At 40.2% G+C, this 16,285-nt stretch overlaps 1 protein-coding gene across 2 annotated transcripts in view; it reads left to right on the forward strand.

Annotated features, from left to right (window-relative positions):
• Positions 1 to 16,285, forward strand: part of LOC124170596 (siderophore biosynthesis regulatory protein URBS1-like) — an 82,100-nt gene that overhangs the window by 12,204 nt on the left and 53,611 nt on the right. The window contains exon 1 of one of the 2 annotated variants that reach the window (XM_046549425.1): positions 14,579 to 15,064. The exons of the other annotated variant lie outside the window; for it this stretch is intronic. The gene's annotated coding sequence lies outside the window, so the exon portion shown is untranslated. Of the gene's footprint in view, positions 1 to 14,578; positions 15,065 to 16,285 lie in introns of those variants that run through there. 2 annotated transcript variants of the gene reach the window in all.

Below are 16,285 nucleotides of genomic sequence, written 5' to 3' on the forward strand. Positions count from 1 at the left end.
TATTTTTCAAGGGTGAAACCTGTTTAATTCAAACTAAACTTTGTATTACTTGGCGAGACGTTGGAGTTAAGTAAGTGGGTACATTTCTGTCGACGTCACGAGCACCGTCTCAATAATCGTAATCTGGAGCAATAGGTTGGCTTGTTGACCCACCAGGAGGCTTTTCAACCCAGATGAGAAGCGTCTATTGTGCGAAAAAGTGGATACGACATACAGAAGTTCCTGGTGACAATTTTTAGTTTTCAAAAACATCAAATTACCCGAGAAAAGTTCGCTCACCATCAGCCGTACAAAATATCGTACGCCCTGAGATCAATTTAATCATTTTGTTAAGTGAGGTCAGGGTTTATATTGATGGTAAATTTCATGTAAGATACAGGGACACTATGTCGCCAAATAATTGTGATGAACGATTTTTACGGCTTGTCATTATACTTCGGAAAGTGAGATTTTAAGAATGTGATGAAGTACTATCTAAATTCTCAATTAAGTCTCACTATGAAATAACTAGAGCATTTCTTTCATGAGCGCAAATCAAAGTGTTGAGAAATACTTCCCTTGAATATAGTTTGTATTACCATGTTTGGCCTTTCGCATTGCAAGATCGCGTCGTTGTGTCTCTGGGCTCTTGCAGCAGGACGAAGGACAAGCAATTTCGTAAGACCAAGAGGGTAATGGCTTGAAGTGAGCCGTGGTTGGTAGAAGGCCAATTCTAATAATATTACAAACTACTAATATTCTGAATTTAGATGCGTAGTCACGAGGTTCCTCAAACGAGGTGAAAATTTTTCCGTTTCTGAGAAAGCAAATGGAAAATGATTTTGGTTAATATGAGCTCATTCTATGCATGGATTTATGTATTTGACATCTTTCATTCCATACCATTCTACGATTGGTTCAATTTGACTTCTTTCACTTTTGTATTTTTGTTTTAACTTCCCTGTAAAGCCGTGTCAAATATTTGTGATGGCTGTGAAGTGACTTGTACCATAATCGTTAGCGTTTTTGTACGTCTCTTCTTTAGGTCCAGTCCATCGACCTGACATTTTATTCATTTAACCTTCAGTTTACAAGAGATTCTTAATGGGTTGAGTCGTTGCTTCTATGTCTGCCGAAAGCTTTTCATTAGTTTTCTTTCATACAATTTGAGAAACTGGAGTATTTTATAGAAAATATGTATGCCCCTTCGTGTCCCAATCACTAACTAAATGAATTGTGCAATAACATGAAAAAAGACGGAGGTTATAAGAAAAAAGAGAATAACTGAGGTTTGAGACCGCTTAGAGAGGCGACGAGGATGGGCGTGTGAGCGGCATTAGAGCTAATATATGCAAAAGCAATTTTATTAGTATTCAAATGTTAAAAAAAATGTGGTGAGATAAGTTTAAAAATGTCGTAATAAAAATTTGAAAATCTGTTAGGTGAATAGAAGAGAAAAACATTTACATTTACGTTTATCTTTGTCACATTCCAAGTATCTTCCAAAGTATTTGTGGTGCGATTGTTTTTTTATACGGCTACGCCTGATCTACTCGAGATTCAGTTTTTTTGCCTGAGAAATTGGTATTTCTGTGCGCTCTTCATATTTTCCAAGTGGAAGTCAAGAGAGGGAGAGAGTGGCGTAAGGCGCTCGATTGAACCCGGCGCCTATGGGCGTCCGTCTGGCGCCCACCCCATCTGCCCTTATCCCGCCGGTTGCTCTTCATGGTCTTCGGATGAACTTTAATACCGTTTTAGGTGATTTTGTTCTTACTCTCTCTCCTTAATTGACAACCGTTGAATATTACCCAACCTCTATATACATCGTAGTTTCCCTGCATAAAACTTTCAATTCAAAAATGATCACTTTGATATTTCACTTGAAAAATATTGAATGGGCTTATATTTTTAATTTGATTTGAAGTCAGGCGAATAATATTCCGCGGGTTATTGTTTCAACCTTCGAGATGTCTAAAATGCTATATCGAGTTAAAATAAAACCTGGGGGTGTTAAAAGTACCCGGCGTTCCTCATGTTAAATCCTGTCGTATTGACTTCGCTATTATTCGGTTAAGATACACTTTCTGCACATTCATTTCCGGGTCCAAGTAAAACGATAAATTAGATTAGGTATTTTGCTGAACGGATGGGTCCGAAGGGATTCGACGAAAAAGGATGCTAATAATGCCAGGCGGAACTTCTTTCGCACATTTCCTTTTTTTGTTGGTTAGCTGGTTGATAGCAATCGCCGCCACACTCCTATTGAGGCGGATTTCGGAGTATTATATGCTACAAATCCCTCAAGTCCTTTGAAAGAAAAATTGTCTGTGTTCGATGATTTTTTTCATCCTTCCCTACGCTGAAGGTCGTACGATTTTTTAAAGCCTCTCCTGCCCTGGCTCGGAACATTGCCTCTGCAGCAAATTCTTCCATCAGAAAATATTTACCTTATTTTTCGGAATAGACTGTAAAAGGGCAGATAGAGTCGATAGGATGTTGACGGTAAGGTATTTAAACAGGCGCTTGTGACTACTACATAATTTCGATTTTGCTACTCTTCCCCCCTCGCATGTTTTTAGGTGCCATTCACTCCAATTTGTTATCCGTCAGCGCAGTTTATTATCGAATCCTCATTCAGTTTCCTCTTCAAAATTCTTTCTCCCCCTCTTCCGTATTTTCCCTCTTTTAAGGCGTTCCAGTTGACGTGTTATTTACGAATTGCCTTTTTATGGTTTGTTAAATCCGTTTATAATTTTTTTCAAAGTGAGAGTACTGTAGATAGACTTCGAGTAATTTCCTATCTGGGGAGTATCATCTGATATCTCTTGTGATATCTGTTTCGTTGGAAGGCGGGGTGTGAGGATGTAGGTTGGATAGAGTGGAGATGGTGTGAGTGGAAACCGTGGTAACTTCAAGTATTGATTCTCCATAATTTTTCCTTTCCGGGCTTGCTTGTTTCTTAATTTTTTTACATCATGACCTTGCGTTGGGCTCTTTCGCATCCTAGGAGTTTCTTTGGAGCAGCTTTTCCTGCTATTTTTTTGCGTAAGAAGACACACCCTTCGACGTGCGTATTGCCATTTCCTTTAGATGGCCGGGGTCACCCCCAACTCCGGTACGTCGCTGTTATCTTATCATCCGCTGTACTGTAGATGAAGATATCTAGCACCTGCAATCGAAGTGTTGGAAAGTGGCGGACGAGGTGGCCGTAAATCTTGTTGTTTAAATTTGATTTCATTATTTGTTGTAATTTTAATGTTGTGATTGTCTAATATCAGCTGTGGATTTCTCGAGTCGTACTTAATTTGTTATCTTTCTCTGCGCGTCATATTTCAAGAGATTTTTACATCGTGTATCCCAAGTTGCTCATTTTAAATATATCATTGGTGTTTCAATGGAAAAATGTGGGGGCCACTTACTGAATTTATCATTATTTCTTTCGAAAGGTCGTACTCAAATATGGGTGAGGTGGTAACGGTACTCTTTATACATTCATTTGATTTTTGTGATGAAAGGGGCGCGTGTGTGATGATATCGATATTTATGTCATGAGCAGCTTAACATCTTGAAGAATTGATTCAGTTTCAAGTAGCTTTGATTTGTACGGGAGTTACAGCAGGTGTTTTCTTACGCTGGTTACGATAAAGAAACGATTAAAAAATGATATTTTTTGTTCATTACGATCGTCGATTGAGATCGTTATCTGCTACTTGTTTTAATTTTGCTCCATATTCACTATGATTCATCTGAAGGTTTTATAAGTTCGGTATATCATCGGTGGACACATTTTCCTTGGATCAATTTTCTTTATTTTGTTTATTTTTACACTAACGACAGATTTAATGCATTCGCTTTTTCGGTGTAGTATGCTTGGACGAGTGATATTTATACAAACTACCCTCATTGACTAATTGGTAGTAATTAATCTAAGTAAAAAATATTCTTAGTCCACAAGATCATAATATCCACTTCCAATTTACCCTATAAAATGCTGCAGGAATTTATTAATATTGTGGTAAGGTCCTTACCGGGTTTAACTGTCAAAGCCTTGGTGTCTCATCTCTAATACAGGAATAATTTTCTGCTTGGATTTATCGCATACCATTCTGTTGTATTTTTTTCCACATGTGCCGTTTGGTGATTGCGCAAAATATCAATATCATCAGATATTATTTATAATTAAACCGTATATTTGGCTGAACAGCAATTCGAGTTATTATGTTCATCTTGCTCATTTGAAAGAATTGAAATTTATTGCAACCATAATTACGGGTAATATGCTGTCTCCGGCCTCGGGTGTCTTTTCTTTTCCAGTTGTCTTTAGTTTCCGTCCTCCCCCCAATTTAATCGTCTTCTTCTCGTAATATACACATTTAAGTCTTTTTTTTTAATTATACCTTTCGCTGTGGCTCCTAGGATATTCATTACCAAGGATTGCCTTGTTCTTTTCCGGGCCCTTTCTGATGTTCCTTAATTCGGTCTGGAGTTGCCCGCTATTCTTCATCCATTTACCATTTTCCATATTCTCCTTTTCCTAACCTTGTTCGTGGAGTTTTTATTTTTATCCTCACCTACCCCAGTACACATTTAAATAGGGGTGAGTACCGAAAATACCCTTATTCCCTTTCAACTATTATTGTATACCTACCGTATACAATGGCAAATTATCTGTCAAACATTGTTATTGAGTGTATCATCGTCGCATTTCTTCTTTAATTCTTTATTCCGTCGTGATATCTATGCATCACGCTTATTTCCATTTATGCCTTCGCACTTAAATTCCTTTACCCGCCACATTCGTCCTTAAGCGTGACGGCCTTCGTGTTCCCCTTTTTCTGGAGCAGGCGTTTCTGCTGCGCAGATGAACTTCCGTGGCGAGGGGTTGGATCAAACTCCTCGACCGAGAGAAGAATGGGGTTGAGATATTTTAAGTGAGGGAGCACTGGGAGACGAGAATTACATTTCAAGGAGGTCATAATTTCTCTGGACGCTTCAGTAGACCGTTCCATTTTCCAGTCTCCTTCCTGCTGCTTGTGGTCATTTCGATGAATACTGCTCGCTCTGCCCGCCTTCCTTCCAAGTGGAATGGATTCGGGTCTAAAAAAATATTGCCGACACGGCCAGTGTACTGTTGTCTGAAGTTTTATTTAAAATTCTTGTTGGTAATGTATTTACGCTCTTACCATATGAACGTATTCATGTAAGAGGGGAACATTTTTTATTCCTGCTGAACATGAGAGTTCGCCTATTATGGGAAGTCGCTATCTGCCTGCTCCTCTCTTATGTCCCCAGGAAAAATGGGTCTTTTGATGCTAATCATAATATTCTTGTGAAAATGCAACCTCCATTGTCCGTTTGAAGAATTATTCTCTTGTATAATGTTATACACTAACCGAGCACTTATTGGGTACATGTTAACATCCCTAGTACGCAGCGATACATTTCCAAGATTTAGGAAAAGAGCCCAATCTTAGTTTTCTCAAACTACGACGCTTAGGACAAGGGTACGCCTCTTTTGGTGTGCCTGTCGCACGGATTTATACGGTAGTTGATACTTAACTCATTAATATAGAGCAGTGTGTCCTGTGAATGACTGAAGATGTAAAGACCAGGACCGTATATGACGTTTATATTACTTACCTTGGATTTGGATATGTTTGGAGAATGAAATTAGCTTCAAATATTACCGAGCTACTTTTATCTGGTATGGTATTTGAAAGAGGCGACGGACAGCTGAGGTCATTTGCGCCATGAGGGTAGGGTATGGAAGGAAGGGTGGAGAGAAACCCGGCGTCGGCATTAGCCTACTCTTAACGAAAGGCGCCAAGGGGACCACGTCTTAACGTCCCATCCGACGGACGGAGTGTTGCGCTTGAAATGTCCTCCACACAACACTCAAGCAGGGATCGGGCAGTCTCTGAAAATTCTCTGCCACTGCGGGGATTTGTACCCGAGCCCGCCGGGTGGGAAGCCAACTCTCTAGCCACCACACCAACCCGATCCCCCTGCTTTTATCTTTGGGAGTAATTGTTTTCAATTATCAAAGCCAAATTTTAGTGATTTTTATAGTATCACAGTTGTGATATTTACTAAGGTACATATTTTGTAGATAAACACTTCTTGATTTTGCACAAAGGTATGTTATTTTTTAAATTAATTTTTAAACATTAGGAGATATCTTTCTGGGAATAATTTATTCGTTAGCGTAGCTTTTATTTTAGGACTGTGGGTGGATTTTTCATCGTTGGCTGTGTGTTATTATTGATCATGCGGTATTTCTCCTGATGAATTGGATTTCACAAACCTGTGCTTTTGCGTCGTTACCTTCGGGTTCGAATTTTTTGCCATGCGATATTACCTTTTCCGACCTCCAGTGGAATCAGACATCCTAGAGAAAGTGATGTGCCGGCTGCGTCACGGTTTTTTGCGGACGTGTCCGAAACCCTCGTTTTTTACCCCCCCCCCCCACCCTCTCCCTTCTTCCTCCTTTGTTACGTCATGCGCCATCTGTCTCACTCTCCCCAAATCCCCTTTTTTTTCCGTCTCAGCCAGACTCCGTTCGTCCACCCACGCGCGGATTTCTAGGAAACCCTCAAAGAGCAATACCATCTTATGTATACGATGTACATTTTTACATTGAGGTATATTTTCCCCTCACATTCAAACTTCAATTATTGGAAGTTTATTTGGATACGATGGACTGTAAATAATGGAGTTATGATACCTTTACGAAATCGAGTAAAGATGTAAAGAAAATAGTTTATCTCGTCGGGTTGTCCCCTTGTGAAGCTAAAACAATTCCTATCTGGTCATCTTGAGAAGGACGCAGAGAATTGCGCACCATTTAAATACATGGGGAATCATGCAGCTTAGAAATTGTTTTCTCAGCCCATTTGATGTGCATGAGATTTCTGTGAAGTAAATTACTGGGATCCCATAAGAAAGTTCAAGCAATTCAAAATGAACTGTCCTCGCGTACAATTTTGCCATTCTATCATTTAACGTTAATGATTTTCGGCTATTTCGGTGGGTGTTTTACTAGCTTCAACCCGGCTCCATCTGATCACTTACGTAGAGTGTAGCGACCAACAATGTTCGCAACATGTGTGATCGTGTCATTATTTCGAGTCAGTTTTGGCGATTAGCAATGGTTACGATATTGTAATTCCAAGTAAAGGAAAGCACTTTTTTCAATGGTTTTGTTAAGCAGTGGTTTTTGTTAAGCAGTTTAAGCTGTATATCTTCGGGGAATATTTACGAAAGCTCTTCAAGACCGAGTTCATATTTGAAATGTGACTCTTATTGTCAGAAGGTGGCAAATTTTGCCGAAAATGCAGACGACTATTTTATTTTTTTTTACGCGATTTCGTTTCGAGCGACGTTGACGTATCCCTCGTCAGTGGCGTAACTAAGGGGGGGGGGATAGATCCCTCCCCCAAAGCCTCAGAGAAATTAAAAAAATATGTAAAACTATTTCCTAGTTTTGACATATAATAACTGCATCTGTTTTAAGTTATTCATATCATGGCGGGGAGACGAGTCATTGACTACCGACCGGTGACTAAGGAGTTCCCCGGACCCCGTTGCCTAGGGTGGTGGGGTCGCTCTCCAGGCCCACCATCCCCCTGAAAAACATAATTCTAGTTACGCCACTGCCTTCAGTAATTGATATCAGTGGAGTGATTTTTTAATTGCCATCCAATTAACTAACATCTTCTTGGCCTTTTTAGCTACCTCAATGTTGTTTCTCTTTAGTTTTGATCAAATTAAAATCATACATTTTGCTCGAAGGGGTTGAAGCAATTAGTTCCTTCAAAATCAAGAAATCGGTGGTAATGGCATCAAGAAAGGGAGATACGCCTTAATCGAAGGGAAGGCAAATCTTTTTCGCCTCTACTCCAAAACCTTCTTCACAAATCGAAAGTCCCTTGGATGGACACCAACATCGAGTTGCACATGAGCATTGATCTATCGATACCGAATTCTGTATAAGAGCTATGGATACTTTCGAGTTACGAGTTTGAAGTACAAAGCAATCGTTTCAAGTAAAAGCATAATTTGTCTCGTTTTTTTTCTGTTGGCTCACACTCAAGAACGAGATTCACGGTCAAACTTATGTGGTAGAAAGACGTGAAAAAACTTATTAGCTGTGATGAAAATGCGAGTGAATCGCTAATAGTACCGCTTGTAAGTACTTCTGAGATTGTCTATTGTACCAAAGTCTCGTCTTTCGAATAAAATGTTTTACCGTGTATTTCCCTTGTTCTAAATTAACTACTTACCATTTCTATTACGAGCTCTACTCCTTCATCTTGCTGTAAACAATATGGTAGTTGGATGAGTGATTATTATGATGTTTTCTCCGTAAAATTCTCCGCTCTTAACTCTGCTCGCAACCCTATCGGCGCGACTTTGGCGTGAGACGAGGACGTAGCGAAGAGAGAAATTGAGGAAAGCAAGACTGAAAGGGAGGTGTGGTTTTTTTTATCGTCGCTACCAAGTGGGACAAAAGATTGTACTCATAAATACGATCGGGGAATATCCCTGAGCCGTCAGTGTCTCACTCACGCGTACTCTTTGCTCGCACTCGTCTCGCCGAGTGACGGCCGAATGCGACATGCATGTTGTGCGTATTCTTTCGCTTTTATTCATTCGAAACGTAGGAAGGGAGTTTTGGGAGGGAGGGATGCCTCCGGTTCCTGTGTCCTCTGTTTAGCGCGCCGCCTTTCCCGCAGGCGGAAAGAAATAATGTCGTTCCGACCAGAGTGGGGTAAGTGATCGAGTAAAAGTAATCGGTAAAATAATAATAAGTAAAAGTAATTTTGCAGTAATTTTATTTGTAACTATTACTTTTTGCTAAATGTAATTTTAATTTGTATTTTTTCTCTTTACGGTGATAAAGGAATCGTTACTTTCGTTTAAAGGTGCGTTTACACTGTGTAACATGTTATATAAAACAAGTTGCTTGTAACATGTTTTGCGAAAAAGTTACGAAAACATGTTACACGGATTTGTAACTTTTTCCGAAAACATATTATGTATAACTTGTTTTATATGACATTGTTATACAGTGTAAACAAACCTTAATCGTTACACTTGATCGGCATCAATGATTATTTCGCTGATTTCACTGATTTAACTGGGCCTACGGATAATTTCGAGTCCTTCGAGTCCCATAATTTGCTTGTTTAGCTTCAGCCACTCGTACGTTTTTGTAGCCTACTTATAATGGGTACACAAAATCACGTCCCTTGTGTTGTTGTAGCAGTTATAATTGTATGTATCGCAGGTGAAATTGCGATGTCAGAAATTTCTATGACTCCATTATACCATATTTTTACTGCAATATTCGACAGTTGCCAGGTGATCTCTTGAGCGGACAATCTTACAATAAGTAATTGCAATTGTAGCTGTAATTTTACTGATTGGATTTTGAAATCAGTAATTTGTACTCGTAATTGATTACTTTTTTAACAAAGTGACTGTGATTGAACCCAGTTACTTTTTTCTCAGTTCTTTTACCAACGCTGGTTCCGAGGACGACGGAAGCATGTTATTTTTTCGATATCTTTTCGACGTTCGATTTGTTTTTTCGATTATTTTTTCTCCCGTGAAAAATGGCTTCGCATTTATTCCCATCCCCTTTTACCCCTAAACCTCAGCACACTCGGTGTGGCATATTGATCGCTTCTCCGAAGGACATCGGCTTGCTTTATATTGTTTTTTTTTATGGAATTTTTTCTTTCGGTTGTGTCCCATGAACTTCTTCCGCTTCGAAAACTATCTGGCGCCGTCCAAAAGTGTTCGAATGCCGTCTGCCTGAATTTCGATGCGAGAATTTCAGACGAAATTTGTTATTTATAGGTATCATTACAGTTGTTCGGCATGATTAATTTATTTTGCAGCGATCGACTTACGTCCATAAGCTGGTTAAGAGGGGTTGGGAAGCATGGGAGCACGTGCCCCTTCCCCCAGACGCTTAATAGATAGATAAGATTTTTAATTCGGTTATCATTACGTTCGTTTCGCTTTGGGTATTACGGAACCTAAATCATTGATGCCTTTAGCCCGAGTGAAGAAAACATATTTGCCGGTGTTTGGTTATTCGCTTGTCAGCGCTCGAAAAAAGCTTCGCCCTGGTACGAAAGGGGCTGAAAAACTGTAGTTATTATCATGGGCGTACCCAGCGAAGGGCAGGGGGGCAGCTGCCCCCCTAGAAGCAAAAATCGCATATGTCTTTAAGGAAAATAATATTTTTTTCAAGCAAATAATTTTAAAAACCAATAAAGAGCTGTTACAGTTTAAAGTGTTGATTTCATTCACCTTTTCCATGCCAAAATACTTACCTACAACATGAACAACCATGGCTTGCCCCTCCTTGTTTTGATCCTGCGTACTTATGGTTTTAATTTATGTAGCTACATTATTATTATTTTCATGTTAATTATTTTTATGTTAAAAGAAAGAGAATTTTTCGTGCAGCAAATGTTGTATGTTGTTTTTTAAAACTCAAATATTAGAAGGCCATATACCTGACAGACCCTTGTGCCCCCCACCCCCAGAAAAAAAGTCCTGGATCCGCCCTTGCTTACACCTGAGCATGTGATTGTATTTTTGTATTATGTTTTATTGCCATTTGCTTTTTCCATAAACATAGTAAGTAAGTATACATTTTTGTCTCGGGATCAAGGTTGTTGATGGCATTCTTCACTTAAAAGAATCAATGCTGCATTCTCTTTACGGAATCGCCTAACCTTTTGAGGACATGTATTCGTTCGTGTTGGAGTTGACTCATCGCTACCCGCATCGGGTCGTGTTGCCTTCGATGAAAGTGAGGAAACAATAACTTCGGTATCTTTGTTTTATTTCATCATATTAGTTGTCGTCGGAAGTCATCACAGGAATAAATAGTCGGCACTGACTCGGCTAATTTTTAGCGTTGGCGTGTAATAGATCATTTTACCCCACCACAAATCATTGAAGTGTCGCTTTAATGTGCGTTGTTTATTTAAACGGAATGGGATATGAAGAAACGGTGAGTAGTCATTGTCTATCATAGTATATGATGAATTTGAAAGGCGCATTTCGTAGCTTTAATCGGATTGTCTATGTCTGGCTAGGATATTCGTAATCGGTAGATATTAATAGTGTGTTTATTGACATTTTCTGTACACTGACGGTCGCTCATACTCTGTTTGTACTCTCAAAACGTTTAGGTCATGATGTGCCTCTTACGTTAGAAGAGTATGTATTTAAAATTTCCGAACCTGGGATGCACGCATTATCTTTCCTCATTTATTTTTTTAATTACTTGTTTTTTTTATTTCCGCCTTATGCCAATTTTGAAAATGTGAACTTTCATTTTAATTCTCGTTTTGTACGCAAGCAATCCTTATTGCTGAAGAAAATTGGTGAAAATATTACTTTAATGCCCTCCGAAACGTTGGACACCGCTGTCCTGCAGCCAAGTCGTCATAATGATAAAACAGTTGCTAAAATCAAATTTTAGCGGCTAAGGATGGTTAGTACAGAAGTTACGATATTTCGCTTCATGTTACTTGTTTTTTTTAAGAAATGAAACCATAGAGGTTAATTAATTTTATTTCATTATGCTTTTCGGGGAACCACAGAATATATCAACGGAAAAAATCACGTACAAACAATACACCACCTGCGAAAAGGTCATCTCCATGGAATAAAGTCATTTGCCCACTTCGCTGTTCCTTGTGGGATAGACGAAACATATTTATCAGACATCATATCTAACCAAGATTGACTACAAATTTGGAAATTTTAAATGCGACTCGTTTAAAAGTTGCGCTGAAATGGATTTTTTATTCTGACATATTCTATCAAGGGAATCGCTCTAAAATTCTTTCTGCGGATGAGTGGACGGCTTCAGAAAATTGACGAAGGTACTCAACTGAAGAATTTTCGCTCTGACGGGTGCGTGTGTTTCTGTCCGCACCTCTTCATAAAAATCGCGGGTCAAAACGTCATCCTCTTGAGTGCAATCTACACTTTGCACGGCGAGTTTATCTGTCAATGTATTGAGAAGTTGACGCTTCTGGAAAAAATAACTAATTTTCCTCAGATGTTAACATTCGTATTTTTTTTGCTTCTGGACGAAAATGGGAAGCCCAATGACTCGACATTAAAAAAAAAACAGGCACAAGAAGACGACTCGGTGAAGATGCTCTGTGATACTTTCAGAGGTCCTTACAGAGCCCGAATGACGTACGTGCGGCCATCCTGATTGCACCATATAGCTTTAACAAAATTCCAAGAGCGAAGGATGTGGAGCGAAAAAATGACAGAGAAAAAAACCTTCTCTCGAGATTAATGAAGTAAATCAAACGGCGGAAGCCTTCAAAGTTTTCCCCTTCCTTTCGAGTTCCCCTTCCCCAGCCAAGCCTCAGAGGAAACCCCTTGACGCCCCACCTCCACCCGTCCGTCGTCTCTTTAAACTCTCCCACCCTCGCGTATACGCCCCTTGCTCCTTGGTCCACCCGCAGCGTCATCCCATTATAACTACGCCATTGCGATGTGCATCAGCTTAAAGAGGACCTTCAGGAAAGTGGCCCCGTGGACCGGTATCGATCCCCTTAGAACTGGAATAATTTCGGCCGAGGGAGGTGATTTTACGCCTCCCTTCCCATTTTTGTGTTGTGTTCACTCCCTCCAGAGAAATAATTGGAAGAGATTATCTGAATGAAGAGTCAACCACGAAAAGGACGCGCGGCAGCGGATACAAGTTCATGTAAGCATGCAGAACTGTAACCTTGACAATGACACGAATCGCCATAAAAGGTAGGTCGATATATGAGTAGGTAAATCCGCGGGTAAATTACTCGGAAAAATACTCATTCTTTCACACGAATTTAAAGTTTTTCCATCAACGCGAAGTCTTATATTTGGCCTAAAGTAATCTTATCTCATAGCTATGCCACCGAACTATTCTTTCCCCTAAATATTTGGTTCAAAAATATTTAAAGCCCGCATGTACTGGTAGTAGAGGACGAGATATTTTGAATCGCGAAGAATTCTTTCATCAATTACGCTAAATGAATATCATCAATTCCTTTTATTTTTTTGGGAGGTTTATAGAAGAAAAAGGAACTGGTTGGCAAATTGAAAAACGTTTTCCATTTGATCGGTTACTTGCCGTTTAGATTCCGAAGCTAGCCTCACACATTTGTGCGCCGCGCGGGAGAAAAAATCAGCACCGAAATGGGTCCTGAGCTCTCTATAACGAAATATGGTGCGCAGTGATAGACGTGCCTTCTTGAAGAGGTCTCAAAGGATGTGCTTCAAGAGGTGCTTAATTCAAATCACATAAAACAATTTTATTCAATAATTACGAAAAAAACACCAAATGGCTGGGAGTTGCCATATCGCAGTCACTCGTTGAAGATCACACAGATATGCGGAAATTCGCGTTTCAGTTATTCACGTTGGTGAGGTATCTACGGCTGACCGTATTAAGAGGGAAATTGCACCATGTTCACCGTTCTCCTTCCAATGTATCCTTCGAAATTGGGCATATTATAGTTGTTTGCCGATAAAAACTATAAATTAATAATATTTCGGCTTTTCCAAGAGTTCATGGACCGGAAAATATCGACGACTTAAAACTACGTGCTAAGCGTAGTATCCAGCTTTTCCGCTGACTCGTGATGTCAAATTATAAGCCGGAAAACAAATCCATGTAAATAACGTTGAGGAGATGACTACTTTGGTCATTGAAATGATAGACTCATCTCTGGTTCTCGGTGTAGGGGCCGTGCATTGCCGCGTAATACGCTGAGAAGTATTTACTATAAATACTAGAAGAAGAAGAAGAAAAGAGGAGAATAACTGTATGCGCGTTAATATGGCCTGATTTATCGGTATTACCTTACTGCCTTGGGGGCATTTCAGATGCCTCGGTTTTGGGTTAGGCGCTGAAGTATAGCCCGTTTTTACAAGGAAAAATATGCAGGAATTGTATCGGTATCTTTCTTCACTGCACTGAACTCTATAAATAGTTCCAGGCGTGAATTCCTCTTAGTGAGTTTTAAATGATAATAGCGTTACGAGTTATAGAATATTTTGCGATTTTGACACTTAGCATACCTCGCTGTTTTAGACGTTGAATCACGGGATTCTTCGCCTAATTGATCCTCCCAAATGAAAATCAATGAACAGTGCCATTCGTCCTCCCTCCTACGAATACTTAACATTCCAATCTCATCCGAATGCTTATTATTCCGGTTCGAATCACCGATTTGTGCGGTACAGACTCGAATCGCATTTCAGGAGTATACTCACTCGACATCGTAAGCAGTTGGTCGCGGAGGGTATTTCCTTCAGGACACGGAATCGCAGAGCGACGACGTTGGTACATCTCTCGTTGATTTCCCGTCTCCACGGTTACGGCCCGGAGCGATAGGGGAAGAAGGGAGGCTTCAGCGGAGTAGCCCGTTGCATTCCGATTGACGTACGCGTTCGCTTTTGCGATTGGTTTGGGATGGAGAGGGGATTCTCGCGATAGAGGGGAGAAGAGAGGTGTATTGAGTGGAGGAGAAAGAGCTCACTGGTGCTAGGCAACTCAAACCGCATGCGGCTCACGCGCCTCGAAGACGTCAACTTTTTTTTGTGTGTGTGTGATCGCGCTGTTAGCAGTGCGGCTCTCGAGACCGCATAGGGAAGGTGGTCTATCCAGCGGCGCCTTTAGTGTCGCTCGCTTCGCCTCGTTGTACGAGTTGAGTCGACACCCTCGGAGAGCTGCCTCGCGTGTGTTTTGCCGATTTTAATCGCGTTTCGTGTCGGTCTCTCGCGGCAGTCGTGTCCGCCGAGGTAGTTGGAAGTGCATCAGGCCATTCGGATGGATTTTTTTTTCGTGGCCGACTCGTTTTCATTATTCTCAAGTGGTTTCTAGAGTGAACTCCATTATATAGTTTCCTCTGTGACGTGTGGTTTAGAGTTGTGTTAAAAAAATCATTCTCGCTGCTCTTGTGTTGGCACACTTGAGATCCTTTCGTTAGTTCAGTGCAGAGGTTATCGAGTACTCACGAGGAAAGCTGTTCCCCGGAGACCTTAGAGGGTAAGCTCCCGTTTCAGTATCTTGGAAATTTTTTAGCATAAAATTCAATGATATGTATGCCTTTCGCGGAAAAATTGCTCGGATGTCTTCATCAGTGACTCATGATCTACTTTAAATTCAGCTTTTTTTGTTCTCTCTTTTTAATTTGTGCCGAGTCCAGCAACTTCCCGGCGTATGCACGCTCTTTATTGCCAAAATTGTTAAAATAAACGAATCAGTGACCGATGCGTTGTAAATAGCCCGTTATTTATTCAAGTATTCAAAGGATTAAGGTAGGTTTCCATGGAGTACGTAAGAATCATTTTGACAGCCTCCTCTTCCTTCGTGTACATGTCTCTTTAATTCAAAATAAGGCCTACTCCCTTTCATTCTACTCTGAAAATCCTGTTATCTTCCTTCCTTCCCCCTCGTTTACCTAACATTCTGCCCTCCAACACTGTTTTCAACATCCCCGCCAAGTACGCGTTCCATCAATACCTTCCGTCTCCTCCGTATCTCATCTAGAAGCTGCCTCTCCTCGCTCACAATGTCCAGCACTTCGTTGTTCATCCCGCTATTAGCCGTCTAAAATCACCTTGGGTATTTCATTGGTTAAAGTTTTCTTTGGCCGACAGTGTTTAAGCCACGGACTCAGTGTCAATCATCAGGGTTCAGAATTGTAAAACCTATGACTGAGGGTTGCTGACTTTATACCTGAACCGTTGATAATACAAGACCTCAGCATTTGGAAACCCAAGAAGATTTTTAACCCCTACTGTCGGGAAATAATTAAAATGTTCTCATTCATTCGCTGCTCTCATTACTTGCCGCGTATTCGCCCGTCCTTTCATTATTCGCCAAAAGGCCTTGTGAGATAGTGCGAATTATTTGCGACTGTAGTAAATTAGCTGAAAATTTAGTTCAGCTATCTTTTCACCCTTGCAAGAAACTCAGGATTATTGGAAGGAAATGAGTATTTGCCATCACTGCTAGCTAAATAATAGAACAATATTTTACTAAAAAATTTAACGTTAATACCAGAAGGTATGTCACGGAGGTTTAACTGTCAAATCTTTGTCTGTGATAAATTATATGGAAAGTCGTAATGCGTTTCATCATGTCGGCCATAAAGTGGTCTTTTAGTCCTAATGACTTTCCAATTGAAAAGCATAAAATCCAAGTTACGTTCGAGCTAGTGAATAACGTTGGGCGGAATCATCTGGTTGGTTGGTCTCTTGCGTA

This window comes from Ischnura elegans, chromosome 1 (genome assembly GCF_921293095.1).
Source record: "Ischnura elegans chromosome 1, ioIscEleg1.1, whole genome shotgun sequence".
Classification (NCBI taxonomy): Eukaryota; Metazoa; Arthropoda; class Insecta; order Odonata; family Coenagrionidae; genus Ischnura; species Ischnura elegans.